Here is a 20714-nt window from a genome sequence, read left to right on the forward strand (position 1 = left end):
TCACTGTGACAAGACCCATCTCCAAAGGTTCTCCAAACAATACCTACCTCCGTGCCTCAAAGAATACTTGTTTCCCTTGACCTACTTTCTCTTGCAAAGCTGACAATCTAGTTTTTAAGAATTAGAGTGGGAATTTGCAAAAATTGTGAAGAATGGGTCCCAAGCAGAGAGTTTAAAAAAACAAAACAAAATTATTATTTCTTCTCTGCATGCAGATTTCTGTGTCTGAGAGAACTGGGAATGATAGGTTGAAATCCACCTAGGAGAAATTAAATTTGTCACCAGAGCATTCCATTTTCATAAAAATGTCTTTTCATTCATAAAAGTTTGGAGCTGAAGCCCATGGGTCTTAGTCTTGTATCATGGCCTTTAGGACTGGGGGGAATATGACTTCTGACATTGGAACCACTAATGAGACTCCCTGAAGTCAGTAGGGTCAGATCAAAGGCTCTGCCCAGTGGGTCTGAGGACTTGTGAGGACAATTCCTGCTATTGTCTCCCAGGCAGTCTGGGAAACAGAGCACTCCCTGGAATAAGTTATTCAACCAAGTAAAAGCTACTGCCTGTCTCAGGGAGAAACGCAGGAGGTGGAGTTAACGAAAAAATCAGCATTTGAGGAGCATGGGCATTTTCTCCTTAATTAACTGGGTAGGGTCTTTGGATAGAAAATCCAGACTGCGTTTGGCAGTCTGAGTAACTGGAGACCATGCTCTGAGGAGGTACTGTATCCCCAACAAAGAAGTAAAATCAACATGTTTATAATAATAATGTTGCCACTCTTAATAATGAAGCACTAAAGTTGGTAAAAATCTTTACCAAAATCGCATATTGCAATATTATGGATTGAGTCTTATTTCAATTTTAAAAAAAAGTTACATATGTGTGTATAGTACAGATAAAAGATAAGTAGTGAAGAGTAATTTTCACTTCCACCTCTAATTCTCAGTTCTTCCCAAAGGCAAATAGAGTTCTGTGCATATTGTTCCAAAGATATCTGATGCATTTTCAATTTTGCAATGATTTCTAAATGATCACCTGTAAATAGCATGCAGCCTGCTGGGCCAGGACTTGTATCCTGGTCTTAGCACCTCACTCCTTATGTTATAGGTAAAGGCTCTGGTTTCTTATGCCTCTCATGTTTGGTCAAAATTGCTTATCTAAACATACCAAGGTAGCTTCTTTGATTGTTGCAACTTCCTATTCCCCCTTAAGGAGCTATCAGCATGATTAGATTTTGGGTCCTACTGAAACTGCCCTTAGGTCTTGTTAATTCATTTTTGAGAGTTGGTGAAGGGAGTAGCCACAGGAGTGTGTGAGGGACTATGGAATATAAATTCTGAATGAGTAGCACTGTTGGAGAGTGAGTTTTTTGGGTGAATACATGGACTCGCTTCCTGATTCCATGGTATCAGATTAAACACCTATTTCTCCAAGTTTTTGCTTCTTGTCTTGATTGCTCAAAGGATAGCGGATGGTTTATTGAACTGGACCTTAAAATTAAGAGCCTCTCTTTACATCTTTTATAAGACTGTTGGCATCAAATGATATGATTCTCATAAATCCCAGGGCCTAGTTGTGGTCAGTGTTCAGTAAGTGGTGCTTATGATAATTATATGAATAATTATATATAAATTATCCACTTAAATTAGAGTTGCTAGATAAAATCAGGACACCCAGTTGAATTTTCAGATAAATAATGAATATGTTTTTAGTATAAGTATATTCCAAATATTGCATGGGACATACTTATTATTATTATTTTGAGTTGGAGTCTCACTCCGTCGCCCAGACTGGAGTGCAGTGGCACGCTCCTGGCCACTGCAGCCTCAACCTGCTGGGCTCCGGCGATCCTTCCGCCTCAGCCTTCCAAGTAGCTGGAACTACAGGCGTGCGCTACTACGCCCGGCTAATTTTTTGATTTATTGGAGAGATGAGGTCTCACCAAGTTGCCCAGGCGGGTCTTGAACCTTCGGGCTAAGCAATCTACTCACCTCAGCCTTCCAAAGTGCAGGATTACAGGCTGAGCCACCGAGCCCGGCTGACATACTTATTATTAAACATCTATTTTAACTGGGTGTATTGTATCTCATTTGCTAAATCTGGAATTCCTAAACTGAATAGCCAACTTTGAAAGGCCATGTCCTAGAATGTTCAAATGTCAGAGAAGGAGGGGAATGGAGAAGTTATCTGTAATGGTCCAGCACCCTTGTTTTTCACACTTTAAGGCCCATTGTTAGTCCTCTGGGGTCCTATCACCCCAGCCAGTTTCTTGACTGCAAAAGCAGCTAGAAGGAAGATGATTCTGTGCCAGGTCTAACCTCAGGCCCAATCTATTGCTGGCTGCACTCATTCACTGTCGACTTCTCCCTGTCCTTCCTCATCCCACATTCTTCCTTGAAATCCCCCATCCAAGAAAAAAATCTTCAGGAATGGCTGTGAGATTACCACCGTGAGGGAAGGGGAGGTAAAGAGTGAGGAAGACTACTTATCATGCCCTGGGGCAAACTGATGGGTCTTAAAAAGGGGGGCAGGAAATGCAGATGGGAGGGTGGAACCCAGTGACAAATGTCTAGATGCGAAGGGACATTTTCGATCAGTCTCTCAGGGTTTATGAAACTCAATATCAGTTTTAGACTTAATGTGTGGTGTTTTCCCCTTCTCTTTCTTAGAAAAAAATAAACCATGGAATGTGTTAGGTCAGATCTGTGGGGAGGGAGGTGCGGGGGTGCCATCCAGTGCCAAGTAAAAGGTGCAAAGAATGTCACAGAAGTTAGATTGGAAAATATAGTTTATTTAGAAAGTAAATTAGAGAGAAAGAGAGAGATATTGAGAAAGAGAGAGGAGATTCACCTTCCCAAGGTAGGGGAGGGAGCCAAAGTTAGGAAACATGGTGGACATAGCTCAAAGAACCACATCGCACAACCAGGTTTTAACAAAGCAAAGGTGAATGGCTGTTTGAAGTTGAATGCTTTTAATCTTTCCCTTTGATGGGGGGCAGGTTGTTAGGGTAATTGGGTGGTGGTCTGTTTCACTTCATCAGGAAGGGCAAGTAAGCATAGGTACTGACACAGGTGAAAGATGGCTGGCAGATAGGTGGATTAGTCACATGATTGTTGCCATGTTGACGGGGTCTTTGTTAGAAGGTCAGGAGGGCTGATTAGGTTAACTTGTTTCTATGCAAATACTTGGAATGGATAAGCTAATTAGTACAAAACAAGCTGGGGAGGGAGTTGTAAAACAATTATCAAATAGCTGCCTCTGAGAAATCAGTTCTGTCCTTGGCTATTTAGTTTATTTAGAAAGTAAATTAGAGAGAGAGAGAGAGATTGAGAAAGAGAGAGGAGATTCACCTCCCCAAGGTAGGGGAGGGAGCTATGGTGGGCATAGCTCAAAGAACCACATTGCACAACCAGGTTTTAACAAAGCAAAGGTGAATGACTGTTTGAAGTGAGTAAATTAAAGTGAACTGCTAGAAAAAACACGACAAAGCTAAGCAATGTTAAAGTTAAAATGGCTGCTCTTTGGCTATATTGACTCCATCTTATGTCCTTTCAGGATGTTTTTTGGTGAATATTGGGTGTTGAGAGGGGGAGGAGGAAGTATTTGACACGTTGGAGCTGATGACACAGTCAGCCCTCTCTTAAAATCATGCAGTGATTACAGTTTTTATGAATAATACAGACATTAAGTAAACATGTTTCAGTGGAAAAATGAAATCACCTCTCCTCCTTTTCTAATAAGATACCACTCTGTAATTTAGATTGCAAAATTTTGGGGGGTCTGTTTTTAATAAGCAGATCATGTTCTTTCTTGGACTGTCTAGCTTTTGCTGTCTTGGTCTCTGTTTGCTTTGTTTCCTGCAAGCTCTCCTTCCTTCTCTCCCACTCCCATCCCAAGCCATTTCTAGAGTACTTCTGAGATTCCCATCAGCTCCAAGTTTCATAAAGCCCAAGATAGATTCCATTTATTGTGTGGGGTAGATGATGTTCTTGTGGAAGGGCAGCCCAGAAAGTTAGGCAGTAGGGAGAGAAATATTTGGAGACTGTTGCCTTCTCTGTCCCCTCTCACCATTGAGAGGGTACTAATAGCCACCCAATGGAAGCTGTCAGAAGGAGTGTATTTACAGCGAGAGTGAGGTGCTTTCTAAGCCAGTGGCTGCTCTGACTTGCCAGGTGTGGTGGTGTACATCGATGAAGAAAAATAAGAGGAGAGGTCTGATTTGGGATATGAGATAGAAAGGAACAATAAAATACATCTTATGACAGTCTGGGAATGGTTGGCCAAATTATTTCAATCTTATACATTCTTTTGAGAGCTTACTTATTTTTTGAAAATTTTAAAGTTTTTTTTTGTACTTCCTTCTGGGTATAATTGTCAACTTATTGGGGAAATGGTTTCAATATAGCAATTAATAAAATATAAGGTTAGTTTGGTCTCTTTAAAAGGTTTTGCAGTTTTTGGTGTGTGTTTACTTCATGCTTTTTATCAGACTTGTTTTAGGACAAATAATAAATAGTTCCTTTTAGGATGGCACATGCAAAGAAGAAGTGCACAGGGAAATGTAACCCATCTTTGTGAATTCTGGAGGAAAATCTGACCCATCAGCATGGAGTTGATATGTTATAATGTAGCAGGAAGTCAGAGAGATTGTGACACCGAGACTATTATAGGAAGTGGCATTTTATTACCCTGGCTGTTCCAGCAGGCTCGAGGGGCTAATGCATCCAAATCAAGCCCCCAGAATGGGAGAAGTGGGGTCTTATACCCTTGTTTAGTTAAGGGAGGGGGTCGTGTTGAGTGATTACATATTTCCTTCGGAATCTTACAAGGTTGTACTCAGCAAAATCAGATTTTTCAAAGAACAGATGGTTTTCAGGAACTGCAGGGTTGTAAACCGTCAACTTCAGAAGAGGGGTTTTGGTTAAGTCTGTGAATTAGTTACTCTTTTGCATTTCTATGAAATGGCCAGTCTCTGGCCACTTGGCCTTTCTTAAACAAAACCTGCCTGGTGCCTGGCTGGTCTTTAAGCTTGCAGCTTGCCTTTCAAAAGGAAATACCTTTAACTGCTACCAACCCCCCCTTCTGCCACATCATTCCCCCCTTGATGCTTGATCTTTTATAGATTTAAAGCATGATTATTTTTAATTTGGTGCATTAACATTATATGGGCCGCAGTTTTCCGTTCAACAACTTAGAAATGGCGTTCATAATTGGGGCTATGCAAGGGAAGATAAGGCAGGATCCACCAATAGGACCATAGATCCAATAATATACTTAAATCCTTCCAGCCCCGAGAACATGTTTTCAAATCAATTGCTGACTTTTATGCCTTGCCATTTTTGAACCAGGACATGGGCAAGCTTTCTAATATTGGTGGCTATATTAGTTATTGCTTTACTCTTATCATCTATTTGCAAACAACAGTCAGAGCTATTAAATTTACCACATACTTCTTCTTTTTCCACCAGCAGGTAGTGCGAAGCTAAGCGATTTTGATAAATAGCTGCGCTCATTTGGGCTTGCTGCTGAGCAACAAGCTCAAAAGCCGTGACTGTTTGATTAGTTATAATTTTTAAGACAGTTTGTAACCTGATAATGTGATTTAGCATATATATACATAGGTGTGTGGCATTTCTGACTCCCGTTTTGTGCCCATGTGGCTGGGCCATGAGTATTTATAATTCTCTAGGGTGACCATTCATCATCTTTTCAAACCTGGGTCCCTCCTATATTAGGAACCTGGTTGAGGGATCAAGCATCTCATGTTTTGAGGCCTTCATAAAGGGGAATGCCTAGTTCATCCCCCCTTGGGTTAGGCAGAAGGAAAAATCCTGGCTGGATTATTCCTATGGTACATGTGCCTTTTCATAATGCTGGGAGCTGGGCATATGCAACCTTTCCACATATCCAGAAAAGCCCTTTAGTACATTGAGAAGATTTAGTTGCATAAGCAGATGCCCAATACCAAACAGGCCTTGTTGACCACCAGAACAAACTCCTGGCTGGGATGAATAGCGGTGGAAAACTCTTACGTCTGGCCAGATAGCTTCTATACTTGTACATGCTGGGTGTGTGAGGGAAGCGATAAACACCCAAATTAGGCAGAAATACATAAAAGCACAAGAACATTTTCTATTATAAGAAAGAATGGGAATGCTAGTGAAACCCTTTTCTAACATGCTCAATGGGGACAACTCTGGTAAGCAAATAAAGTTAGTTCTCCAGTAATTAAAATGACAAACAGTTTAGCAAATATAAAGGTTGATAAGCCAGGCTCGGTGGCTCAGCCTGCAATCCCGCGCCTTTGGGAGGCTGAGGTGAGTGGATTGCCTGAGCCTGTGGGTTCGAGACCCGCCTGGGCAGCGAGACCTCATCTCTACAATAAATCAAAAAATCAGCCGGGAGTGGTAGCGCATGCCTGTAATTCTGGCTACTTGGAAGGCTGAGGTGGAAGGATCGCCGGAGCCCAGCAGGTCGAGGCTGCGGTGGCCGGGAGCGGCCATTGCACTCCAGTCTGGGTGACAGAGTGAGACTCCAACTCAAAAATAAATAAAAATAAATAAATAAATAAATAAATAAAGGTTGACAAAGCAAAACAATGGCTTATTAGTAATGTCTGCTGAGTTCTTAAGCTGAATCCTTAATCTTCTGCCATGCATTGATCAGTCAGCCTCCAGTGTGTGACTGAAGCAGGGCTTGAGAAATTTTGACTTTCTGGAGGGTCAGCTTAAGGAGTGTTGCTGAATCTGTGTTGTACTTCCAGTCCTGGAAGGCCAGCTTAATTCTGAAAAGAACAGTAAATGGCCCCCTCCAGAGAGGCTTTAGAAGTTATACATTCCATTTTTTTTTTCTACCCATAGCATATTACCTGGCTTAAAAGAATGGGCATCAGTAGTTAAACTAATTGGCAATCGTTCTTTGACTTGACAATGGGTGGCATTTAGGACTGAACCTAAGGTTTGCATTTGCTGTTTTAGGGTAAGACTTCCTAATTCCTTTAAGTTTCCCTGTATGCCCCTAATGAGAGGGGGTGGCCACCCATAAAGAATTTCAAAAGGCGAGAAGCCTGTTTACTTCATTCAAAGGCCTGTTTCTGGGCCTTTTCCCATAGCAGGGGCTCCTGTTTACCCCCCCTCCTGTTACCCAGGCTTCATAGAGGGGTTTTATCATGATAGAGAAGTCAGATATTTAATTTTTTTTAGACTAGTATAGGAACAGGACCACCCTTAGGGTCCTTTTTTTCTTACAGTTGTTGGTTGGGTCCTTCCTTTCTTCAATTTTTAGCAGCACTTACTCCCCTGGGATGTTTGAGTTTCTTCTGGTCCAAGAAGTGTCTAGGGATATAAGCTTATAAACTGTGATTAAAATTTGTCCCAAATAGACAACACATTTTCTCATGAGCATTTATGTTTGTGGCTCCCCTTTCCTTCAGAGGTGTAGGAAAAAGGCCTACCATTAAATAATTTCAAAGGTTTAACAAATTCCATTTCGGGGACTTGGATCCTGAGTGACACAATACCAAATACCTATGCAGAGTTTACTCGTGTCTCCAAAGGATTTCTAGTGATTATTATGCTAAACCGCAAATTGAAAAGATTGTACTTTCCTAGTTCTACATCTGATGGAGTTTTCCCTGGATTTGCCAAGGGGTGGGGTAGGTTGCCACTCAGCCTGCAGTAGGAATGTTTGAATGCCTTTTAAAACCTACCCAGGAAATTTATTTATGTCTAGCCTGGGCTAGCTACCCTGCCTCAATTATTATTATTATTATTATTATTATTATTTTTGAGTTGGAGTCTCACTCTGTTGCCCAGACTGGAGTGCAGTGGCCGCTCCCAGCCACCGCAGCCTCGACCTGCTGGGCTCCGGTGATCCTTCCGCCTCAGCATTCTGCCCTGCCTCAATTATTTATCCTTTAGAGATTTTTCCATCCCATAATCATTTAGGATGCTGAGGGGTGAAGGTCTGTCTTCTGTAATTTTTTCAGAGCTGATAATGGGCACAGTTCTGCCTAGCCAGAGATCGAAAATCTCTCCCTGTCTGACTTGAGGCGTCCAGATTTGTTTCAGCAGTAGCATTGTTTGCAGGCACTGGCTGGAATTCTTGCATGACCATTATGTGGGCATGAAATTACTGGATTCTAGCTCAATAAAAGGAATAAAGTCAGGCATACATTTTGACAATTTTAGGCAGTGGCTGATTACCTTTTGTACAAAAGCTACAAGACCTGAAGTTATTAGCATAACTTAAATGATAAACTTTAATTTCTGTGGCTTTATTGCAAGTACCAGCCTTTGGAGTTTTTAGTGTATTTCTGGAGTATAATGGTAGCCTGACAGATTGTTTTAGACTATAATTTGAACTAGGCACTTAAGTAAATTTTATATAAAATTTGAAGAGAAATCTGAAAATGATTGGAGACTTAAATTCAGAAAAGACTTTATTATGCCTAGATTGTTTATAGGATTTCTTCTGTATATATATATATATATATTTTTATTTTTTATTTTTTATTTTTTTCCCATAAACTTTTCTTGTGCCAATTTTGGCATGCTTATACTATTTTATTTTCGTTCTCTACCCCCTTTTTAAAAATTCTCATAGCTATTTACTTTATTATAGGACAGAAATGTACCATATGAGATTTCCTTTTAGATAGAAATATCTTTTTTCTTATATTCCTTTCTTTTTTGTTTTCTTACTAAAACTTTATTTGTATACCAACAACATTTTTATATTTTTGCTTTTCTTTTTGCTTTCCTTTTAATTTATTTATAGATAAACTTTTATAGTTATAATTTGAATTCACCTTTTAGTAACCGTTAGGTGAAACATTTAACTTTTGGAATACCTTTAACTCCCACTAGAGAGCAGGTTTTAGGAGAAAGAAGTTCAATATGAGCACAAGGGCTAGAAACTTAGCCTCAGTATTAATTAAGAAATTAGTTTGGACCCCAGCCACATTCATATAGACCCAAGGATTCTCTGGGTTGATGGCATACAGAGTGCTGCACTGGGTCGTGCCCCTCCCCCTTTAATCAACAGCCACCATCACCAAGCTAGGTGTCCCCCCCTCCCGTTCTGGAGAGGCCACACCATCTCTTTCAGTGGTTTGTTAATCCGGATGTTGGACAAAGTCCTGAGGGCCTAGGCCATCAAGAACAATTGTGCTTCAAGTGCCCAGATTGACCACATTCATAGCAGCTGATACCATCCCCCTTAGCAGGTTTATCCTTATCAGGCCTCTTTTGGGTGACTGGAGCTTTGCCTTTAGTGGCAACTGCCAATAGGTCTGTTTACCTTTCCTCTGGCTGGTGCTCATTTTGGAGTTCTTCTCCTTTTTTTTTCTTAATGTTTCAGTTTCTAAGAACTTCAGAGACTTTCTATAATTGGGAATTTGGTATTCATAGTCCTGAGTCAAGCTTCTAGAGTTTGGTACTTAGTATTCTATAGGATATAACCTTGTTTGCAAAGTAGTGAAATAAATTTTTAAAATGCCTCTGCATACAGAACTTTTGACCATTTTTTTTTTAGGTCTACAAAATGAATTTAATTGCCAGATAGTTTTGCTCCTTTCCAAATCTTGTTATCTGCTAACTTGTAGTGAGTTCCAATTTGATTTTTAATAATGCACTTATTATGATTTTTAAATCTTAAACCATGAAATTTTAATTTGCTCCAGTTATTCAAAATCTGTCCCATTGGGGTGTCTGAGGGTACAGATTATTAATATTTCCTTGGTCACGTTTCTTGAAAACCCAGAATTTGTTTTGAATGCTTGCAATCTATTCCTCAAAGGAGAATTCTAAAACAAACAAATAACTAAATAGTCATAAACAGCAATGCCAGGAATCCCTGGAATCCTGATGGCTTCTCCCAGGCTGAGTGTTCTCAGCCTTCCTTGTAGCCCTTTTTTTTTTTTTTCCTCCATGACTTTCCAATGATGTCTACAAAAATGGCCTAATACAAAACCTTTTTAGAGTGAACAGACCACGGAGATGTAAAATGATTTGTTCCTACTTATTCCTAATTATGAACAGGCAAAATTGTCAAAAATCCTCATGAATTACTAAACAGTAGCCTTAGTTGTAAGATGTGGACAATTAAATGAGAGTGATTAGGTCTCATTCTATGCTCCACAGAGTGTGCCTAGTACTTGACCTGTCCCTTAGGTGAAGTACCAAGCTTAGAAGGTGACTTAATCAGATGGGAATGGCCAGTTCCCATGCCTTATTAAGTCCTGCAAAGTATTCAGCATTTAAAGCTTTACCAGTCTTTTAAGAGGTGTGCTAGTCAGGCATAGCCGCAAAAAGCAAGCAGTAGTGTTATTTAGCATTACAATATAAAGTAGGGACTCAGCATACATTACACAACTCTAAGAGACTTCCCAACAGTTTTACAGGGACAAGCAGTTGATTACGATCTTAGGCAAGGCCTAAACCTTTAGAAACAGACTTACTCTCAACTAACCTGGCTTTTAGCATTTGAAAACAAGAACACTCTATTCAGTCCCTTGGTTACCAGAGAAAGATTACAAAATTATTATTATTTTTTCAAGGTTAGCATTAACTTGCACTGAGTTAGCAAAAGGCTAAGTAGCATATAAGAGACATTTCTATGTTTCTTTACAGGTGGATTAGAATGAGCTCCTTCAGAATTTATGAAGGAGAACACAGGTTAAGGAAGGGAGGGGGCATGGTCCCCAGAAAGAATTTAAGATAACCGGTAACACTTCATATATGCAGCAGGGAATTTTTCCACAACCTTAACAACAAAAGGCAGAAATTTTAACAGTGCCAACGGGTTGGGAGAAAACACCACACAAATAAAGGGAGACATAAAATGACATAAAGAAAAATGCGCCAATCAAGTTTTTAAAAGACAACATGTCCCACTAAACAAAGCATAATAACTCAACCAGCTTTTCAGCAGATTTAAAACGACAGACACACACAAATAAGAGAATGAGGGGTATGGGAAACATTCACTTTGTCCCCCTCCAGTCATACTTCTCGCGAAGATATCTCAGACACCTCTTAGCAATTGGCAGGTTGGTACACCCCCAACACAGACTAACTTTATACAGGACCCTCCCTCTGTCTGTCTCATTCACACACAAGCACACGGCACATTCTTCAACTCTCCATCCTAATCCTAGGAGCCTACGGGTTCATCTTCAGACAGTGTTTCCCTCCACTGCCTTTCAGCCCTTTCCTTCAGGCTGGAGATTACTAGCAGGCTCTGGGAGGTGATCAAGCTCCCCTTCTGCCCTCCATTGGCAGGTCTATGCAAAGGCCCTTATTCCTACCCTTTCCACCGGGTGGTCTTTCTGTCCTTTCCACCAGGTGGTCGTGCCATTTCCTTGCCTCTTGGGTCTCTGTTGTGCTTTCATGGTCTGAGCTTCAGAGTGTCGGGAGGGGCCTTCCTCCTACGGATCAAGAGGTCCCTTGCGCACCAGGCGAGATTGCCCTTCCCATTGCCCTGGAGGTCGTACCTCGATGACAGAGGAGGTGGAACACACCGTCTCCAGACTCTCCATTTCCCACCTATGTACCAGATATGTAGTGGGAAGACAGAGAGATCGTGACATAGAGACTATTATAGAAAGTGGCACTTAATTACGCTGGCCATTCTAGCGGGCTCAAGGGGCTAATGCTTCCAGGTTGAGCCCCCCAGAACTGGAGAAGTGGGGTCTTATACCCTTGTTTAGGTAAGGGAGGGGGTCATGTTAAGTGATTACCTATTTCCTTTGGAATCTTACAAGGTTGTACTCAGAAAAATCAGATTTTTCAAAGAACAGATGGTTTTCAGGAACTGCAGGGTTGTAAACCGTCAACTTCAGAAGAGGGGTTTGGATAAGTCTGTGAATTAGTTACTCTTTTGCATTTCCATGAAATGGCCAGTCTGGCCATTTGGCTTTTCTTAAACAAAACTTGCCTGACTTCTGGCAGGTCTTTAAAGCTTACAACTTACCTTTCAAAAGGAAATACCTTTAACTGCTACCAACCCCGCTTTCTGCCACATCAATAAAACTTCCCAAGAGCTTTAGGCAAAGAAGACATAAGAATCACAGACCTGGAATATTACCATCAGTAAGTCTGGAGTTTAATGAAATAAAATATTGTCTGTACTTGATGGTGCCACTTAATTTTTGGTATGTTCAGTGAATTTTAAGTGCTGCAAAGTAATGATTTTCTTCTGTGAAAACCAGGACAATTGTTGATCATTTTGCTCCCTATTTAAAAGTAAAATAAGGTATAAAGCATTTTCTATATATTAGTCATTACTTAAGTAGAGGATGAACTTGTATATAATGACAAACTCATCTGTTTAAAAGTTAGTTTGACAAACTAGGCTGACACTATATGCAATGTATTGTTTAAAGAATGAATAAGTTTATAGTATGCTTTATGTGATAAGAAATGAGCCACCACTTCCTTATAAATGGTGGCAAGTTGAAGTAAATAAGAAAGATCTATGGAGATTATTTGCTGGGCATATCTTTGTTTCATTATAATAGCTTAGATACAGATGTATTATGTTCCAAATGTTTTTACTCTGAAATTTATAAAGGTTTCTAATTTGTATTCCCAAATAATTTAGATCTAGCACACACATTTCTTCTTGGCTTTATTAGAAAAGTTTGATTTTAAAAATTATTCCTTAAATATATAAAATAAAGAAGCTGACAAGTTAAAGGGAAGCAAACCTAAGAGGGAAACCTTGAGAATCTTCTTTCTCTATTTTAATTGACTGTTTTCCTCATGGTCATTATAATTTGTATAAACCTGCTGAAATTCTCCATCTGTTTAATGTGTTGTCTATCTTTTTGACTAGTTTCTTTAGAATAATTACTTTAAAGTTCATGTCTGATAATTTCAAATGCTGGGCCACCTTTGTGTCTGCTTTTATTGATAATTTCCTTTCTTGACCATGGATGCTGTTCTTTTGCTTCTGTGAGCAGCTTACATTTTTTGTTGCATGCTAAATATTTTGTATGAAAGAACAGTAGAGACTAAAGTAGCCAAGTTTACTTTTAAAAATGAGCATGTTTTTCTTTAAACAACAGATGCTGATGCAGGTGTGGAGAAGAGGGAATGCTTCTACACTGTTGGTGCGAGTGCAAGCTACTTCTACCTCTGTGGAAAGCAGTGTGGTGATTCCTGAAAGAACTAAAAATTGACCTTCCACATGAACCAGCAATCTCTCTCCTGGGAATTTACCTAGAGGAACAAAAATTGTTCTATGAAAAGGACAACTGCACCTGCATACTTATAGCTGCACTATTTACAATAGCAAAAACATGGAACCAACGCTACTGCCCATGGAAAATGGACTAGATAAAAAAAAATTGGTACATATACATGATGGAGTATTACGCAACCATAAAGAAGAACAAAATCACGGACTTTGCGGCAAATTGGATGAAGTTGGAGACTATCATACTTTGTGATCTATCACAGAAACAAAGAATTGAATACCGCATTTCTCACTCATAAATGAGACCTGAACATTAATCACATTATACAAGGGAGGAATTGGCTGTTGCTGGGCACTGCCGTGGAGGGAGGGGTTATCTAACAAAACAAAGGGTTACTGGTCCTAAACCAGGTGAAGCAAGGGCCAGCTGTAGGCCCAAACTTCCTCTGCATGCAGCCTACTTGTGTAGCTAATCCTTATTTGTACCACACATCTCTATAATAATAATAAAAAAAGAAATGACCGTGTTCTTTCTTGTTTCAGGCTGCTAAAGCGGGACGGTTGAGTCAATCCTCTCTGAAGTTCAGCTATGACTGGCCTCTCTTGCAGCTTCCATTTAGTTCACCACTTGCTTCAAATATTTGGAAAGCAGGATCAGGACACTCTCCTTTGTGGGGCTTGGAATCTGACCACTGCTGAGATCCAGAGATTTCTTTGTTTATGATAGTTGAACTGCCAATTTTCCCAATGGTAGGAGATCTCTCTGTTTTACAGTCCGTTCCCAAATTTTTAGGTTCCCAGGTAGCCCACTTTCTTCCCTAGTCTTGCCCTAGGCATTTTGTATCTAGTGAGACTTCTCTCTACTTTCCCAGATGCTGCAGGGTCTTTTTTTCCTCAGCTTTCCGGCCCAAGTTCTTGGCAGTTGAGGTCCCTTAGTGTCTTGGATTGCTGTTTCTCAACTAACCTGACCTTTCAGAGATTGGCTGTCTTGCACTTGGAAGAGTCCTTGTGTCCCTCAGGGGAAATCTCAGTTCTTCTCTGCTTCCAGCTTTTAGTATATTGCCAGGAGCACTCAGGGGAGACCTGTGCAGAGAATGGGCAGGTAGGTGTAAGACCTGCTCTGGGACTGGGGTTCCTGGCATTCTAAGGTCATTCTAGTTGTTCACATGTGATCCTTAGAAGTTCATTTAAGTTTTGGCTTGCTCCTCTTTACTCCCACCCTGGAGGGTTTATCCTCTTCTTATTGTTCAACCAGGGAGGAGAGCAGCTGTGGGTATCTTCTCTCCTAAGAATGGCTGGTTATGTTCTAAAGTTTAGTTCATTCATGTGCATTTACAGTTTATTTGTATTGTTTGGTTGTTAGACAAAGGGTAATGATCACTTGAACCTCTCTACTTAGTAACTAGAAGCAGAACTCTTCCTTATTATCTTTGAATATATAAAATAAATCTCTAACTTGATGCCTTAGAATGTTCTTTGTCCATGTTTAATGCTCCTCCTCTCTGCGTATTAAAATACTAGTGGGCTTTTAGACTCAGATTAAGTCTCATCTGCTCTGTGAAGCATTATCTTATCACCCAGGGCGTGGTATTGCTCTCACCTCTGAACTCTTTTTGTACTCCCTTGGAATTGAAAATGTGTAGCTGTGCATTTTCAGATATTTTGCCTGGATATGTCTTGTCTCTCATCCAGCAAACTCCCATTTAGAAAAGCTGGGCATATTCACATTAGCAGAATTTGTTGACTTGTATATTCATTCATTTGGCCTCTGAATCCTGAGGCACTAAGCACTATTAAGAAGAAACCAAAAAGAGAAATTCAAGTTCAAGAGGACTGAAAAGTTAAAAACTTTAAAAAAGAAAAGCAAAAGGATGAATCTGGAAAACAAATGACCTATCTTATCATCAGTTGTGCCTGAATCCATAGTAAAAAGCAGAAAGAAGTTATTGTCAATCCACAGTCACTTGGAGATTGCAGACAGCAATAAAGCAAGCAGCATAGTTCTGTAAAAAAGCAAGCCCAGCCAGATCTATTTCATTTTCTTTGGAAATAGTAGCTAGTCACAGAGGCAAGGGAATGAGAGGGGTGTGATCTATCTGGAGTTAGTAATGTCATTTCTCTATAATTCTTTGTGAGTCTAAATCAAAGGTTGTGACTGCGATTGAGAAGGAAAAGTTCCCACACTTTCAAGAAAGTACTGACAATTTTCTAGCCATAATAAGCAGTAAACACGAGAACTGGCTTTAAATCAATCAGTGACAACTTGCTTCAGTGAGCATATCCCTGGAAGTCAGCCCATCGGTGCCAGTCTTATGCTTTGAAGTCAGTCAATTGGCAGCGGACTTACTCCAGTGAACACGCTTCTAAGCTGTTGCCACCAGAGCCTGCAACCAGCACAAAAGGCAAATTTCTAAGGCTGACATCCTCCCATTTCTCCCCCTTCTTCTGAACTGCAGAAAATCAGTAGTTGGCTTTGCTCAATGAAATCTCATTGGTCTCTTTGCTCAGTGAAGTCTCATAGGACCAGCATAGCTCTCTTTCACTTAGGTGGGTCATAAATTCAGTTTTTTAGTTTTAGCTTTCAAGTGATAGTCTCATCCTTTGACATCCTTTCACAGATTCAACCAAAATGATTCTGATGACCCTTGCTTGACTGTGTTCTATGGGTCCCTTGGGTTAGCAGACCTGTTTATTGGACTGCTGGTGTCCCTGTTTTTTTTTGTCCTTTGAATTTGCTGCCAGATAAGTCTGTCTCAACAATGATTTAAACATTGACTTGTTTCAGTGAGTTCTTCTTGCTGAATTTATTTTGTTATCCTTTGTAACCAAACTCTGAGTTATTTCAATGAGTGTTCGTTGCTGAATTTATTTTGATAGTCTATGATTTGTATCTTTAGGATTTCTTTAAGGCCTATAGTAATATATAAGGTAACTGGACCTTTTGGTTTATAGGAACATAATTTGTTTTAAAATGTCAGACTTAAATACATGTATAAAATAATTAAAGAATTCGGTTTGTTGTGCTATTTGGTATATATGTATTTGCCAGCATCCTGCTTATTCTTCTGCTTTTACAATGGGTTGACTCTTTGTATAGTAGTGCCTAATGTGTTCTTGTAATTTCCTGAGTTGTCTTGTGTCTTTTGAGTACAAATAGAGGTGCTCCACCAAGAATGGTGTAGATACAGGCCAAACAAATCTTACACTCCAAACCAACCTTTTAGAGGTCTGTTAGACTGGTGGCCAATTCATGTAAAGGTGATGGATCAAACTTTGTGTTACATATCCTTTACAATCTTCATAAAGACACTTTATCAAGTCAGTTGGAGATTGTTTTGTTTAGTTCATCTTCGGGAGTCAATAATCGTCTGGTTGTTGACTGCACAATCCTTTCTTAGGCCTCTTCATGTTTGTCTATATCAGTGTTTCGCTCTCTTCAAGAATAACCATTTTCTTTTTTATTTATTTATTTATTTTTGAGTTGGAGTCTCACTCTGTTGCCCAGATAGGAGTGCAGTGGCTACTCCTGGCCACTGCAGCCTCGACCTGCTGGGTTCCAGCGATCTTTCCTCCTCAGCCTTCCGAGTAGCTGGAATTACAGGCATGCGCTACCATGCCCGGCTGATTTTTTGATTTATTGTAGAGATGAGGTCTCGCCAAGTTGCCCAGGTGGGTCTTGAACCCGTGGGCTCAGGCAATTCACTCACCTCAGCCTCCCAAAGCACGGGATTACAGGCTGAGCCACCGATCCTAGCTTAGAATAACCATTTTCTACATGAAGTTGTGCTGTAATCTTAACTTGGTAAATGGCAAACATTTTTGGTTTAGAATAACAATGCCCATTGTGGGGAACTTTTGACATGTCAAAATTAATACACTTCAGAAGGATTCTTGAAAAATTAGGGAATAATGACATCATTCAAAAATTCCATGATTAGCTTCTTTAAAATGGATAAGCCAAGGAGCCAGCAAAACAAAATGCTGACTTCAAAGTTACTCTCTTTTAAAAAAGCTCTAGTTCACTCCCATTCACACCATGTGAAGCCACCCACCTTGTACCTCCTCTCTATTTTATCTTCACCGTTCATTTTACATTCCTGGTCTTCCTTCCTTTCTCCTCTGACCTTCTAAATTAGTTGTCCTTTCTTCAGAGTCTTCTCAAGAAAAGAACCATCCATTGTGTTGCAAAATTACCACTAGACTAATGTATAGAAAACTGAATTTAAATCATAGCCCAGAGCTGAGTTAATGTCTCTAATTAAGGATCTTTAAACCTTAGAGAAACAGAATCTATTGTAGAATTTGACACTTTATTAGATATACATTGTTTCCAACTATCAAGTCTATACCAATGGGTTAATTTTGTTGTTAGCCCCCTCAGATGGGAAACATGGTGGGAAACAAAAACACAGGGTGGGAGACACAGAGAGAATTTTAATAACACAGCTCTGCATAATTTAATAATGGCCTCAAGAGGACAAGTAAATTGAGCAGTGTATTATATCAGGCCATTGCAGAAGCCTTTCCCATAGAGGAGACTGGACAAAGTTTCAAAATTGCAAACAAAATAAAGAATCAATAGGAAATTTAAAAAATAGACTCCAGAAAACTTTCAAGCAGTATTCAGGCTAGACCTAGCAGCCCAAGTAAAGAGAGCCCTGTTCTCTCTTTTTGTAAAAGTAAGGTTTAGACCTGAAATAGAAGATGAGTCATAAATAAATAAATTGGAATGGAAAATTGCCAACTTAAAATATTCTCTACACATGAACGACTATCTTAGAAAATAAATAAGCTCAAAACTAAAATAAACTTGTATATCTCTAGATATAACAATTGACCCTTGAAATAAAAAAGGAGAAAAACAAGACAGAAAGCCTATGAATAAAGATAGTGTAGATACTTGCAAACAGCAGGGCCAGGAGAAGAACCAGTGTTCCATATTAACAGTGTGCAATAACATTATGTCTAAAATGATGTGCATACATTATTAATTAAAAAGTACTTTATTGCTAAAAAATGCTGACACAGAGATATGAAGTAAGCACATGCTGTTGGAAAAATGGTGCTGTTAGACTTGCTTGACAAAGGATTGCCACAGACCGTCAATTTGTAAAACCACAATAAAGTGAAGTACAATAAAACAAGAATGCCTGTATATATCCAGAAGCTGGTGTGCTGTTGGAGCATGAATGGAAGTAATGTGCATCACTTTCAGATCTGGTGCATGAAATCTTGTGCCCTGGAAATGTAATGCTCACTCTCTTTCTTAGTTTGAAGTCGGTGAACACAGTGACCTAAGAAGAGAAAAAGTAGTATATGGTGGACCCATGAGATGAAAGAAGCCAAGGCTCTGTGTCAGTTTGGGTCTTTCAGGAAGCAGATGCCAAGAAGGACTTTGAATTGATTGGGGGAAGTGCCCGTGAAGACTGCCAGGCAAGGGAGCGTGAATAGGTCAGGGGGAGCCTTTGGGCAATGCTGCAGATCTGACCTCTGTAAAAGGAGAGGATTCTGGAAGGAGGGTGGGGCAAGAGGAGTCTTATTCTCCAGTTTAGCCACCCACCTGGCAAGGAGGGAAGTGGGCGCAGATAGTCCTTGGCATAAGGTAATGATCCCGTTTCTGAAGACTTCGTTTCTGAAGTGGTAACTTGGGGAAAAAAAGTTCTAGTGGAAAGGACCAGTCTTCAAATTCTAAACTGTGTTCTTACTGTTTTTTCTCGGGATGGTCATATCCCTGGTGTCAGTTTAAGTCCTCCTTGACATGCCAAGAGGGAAGTACAGGAGATTTATTGAGGGAAGTTCTTGTGAAGGATAAGTGGGAGTGAGTAGAAGAATGCAAAGAGAGACTTTAGACAGTGATTCTGGTTTCCTGAAGAAAGAAAGAGGGAAGAAAGGAGGGTTTGGTAGGTAGAGCCCCAGGCTGCAGTGCAGTTCTGAGAAAATCTCAATGGGGGAACCCCGAGGACAAGGTTCCCCATTAGAGGATCATGGGGCAGGCAAAAGAGTTTGGTTCTAGAACCTCTCCCATGCTTGATGATTGACTGGGAGCACCCCAGGGGCCTTTGGTCTTGGTATGAAAGCTATGGCAGATCTCAGAGGTGCAGCAAATAAAGGCCATCAACCCAGTACACTCCATGCATCAGGTTTTCTCTTGTGGCAGGATCTGAGTGGTGGCACCACTGTGGCTCCCACTGTCCCTGAATGATGACTTGGAGAAGAGATACTTACTGATCAGCAACACTCACTTCTAACTAAGGTGAGGAAAAGATAGACTTCAATTATTTTGAGGAAATGGATTAAGAGGGCAACATGAGGCAGCTAGGGTGAGTTTCTCCTACAGAGTGAACCAAGATAGAGAGTTTCCTCAGCACCCAGAGAGGAAAGGATCCAGTGGAATACCACATGAATCTCCAAAGGAGCAATAGTATCCACTTAGAACAAAGAAGAAGGAAAAAAATCTACCGACCTGGGCCAGACTCTCTCTTGCACCATACAGTTAACCACAGCCTGTGGACACAGCATGGAGAGTGAGTGACAGGACCTCAGGATTTCTGTGCTTCTGCTGGGAACTTACAGAGCTCCCTGGGTCTCATGGGGCCCTATCCCTCACAGGAACCCCCCTTCCCCACAGTCGTGGTTGGCCATGTGTTCTGGTGCAGGAAAAAAGTCTGGAGTTGTGCCAGCCACTGTTTCCAGGGAACTTAACCCTTGCAGGGAGGAACAGTTGCTTTCTAACCCCAGCTGGCTAGGGAGGGAACAGATCCCAAGGACAAACTCTGCAGCTGAAGACAGTTCCTGGCTGGGAGGGTTGCCTGAGAATATCTGAGGCCCTGAAGCCAGCTGCACCTTGACATTCAGATCGTAGACTACCTGAGGTTAAGGCAAGAGATGGGTGGGATGCCTTGCTATAGCAACCTCTCACTCCCCTTGTGAAGTCTTTTGAGCCTGCTCTACATAACAGCATTACTCCAGTGGCCTGGGACTTCCTTTTAATCCCCACTGAGGCAGGTTAGAGTGCACACTTGCGGAGTACTCCATCTCCTTTCCCCTGCATGAACCCAGAATGCACAAAAAATATGATACCTCTTGGCCAGAGGCCAACAGTACAGCTGTTGGGAGCTGGCCATGGAGGCCCACTGAGCGTTAGGGATCCCGAGACCACTAGGATGCATTCGAGAGCTATTGACCCCATTTCCTGCCCCTTTCTACTCAGCACTAACCAGATTAAGCTCCTGTGAGCTCAAAACATAGAAACTCTGAGATCGGGACGAACACAAGCTAACTTTAGAAGCTCATTGCTCCCATTCTTCCTCAAACTGCAGTTTTGGCTTTCACACAACTTATAATTCAAACTCGTGTCACATCTAAGAGCCTTAGTATTGGTCACAGGCTTCTGGGTTATGATCTTAGGATTTATTGAAAGGTGTAAATTGTAGAATATAGTTTTAGAAGACAGCCATTTGGTTGAAAGAATGTGGCTGGGTTACTTGCAGGTAGCCCACTGTGACTTTGGACTG

The sequence above is a fragment of the Carlito syrichta genome, unplaced genomic scaffold (genome assembly GCF_000164805.1).
Source record: "Carlito syrichta isolate Samal-C Ts95f unplaced genomic scaffold, Tarsius_syrichta-2.0.1 Scaffold305663, whole genome shotgun sequence".
NCBI classification, from domain to species: Eukaryota; Metazoa; Chordata; class Mammalia; order Primates; family Tarsiidae; genus Carlito; species Carlito syrichta.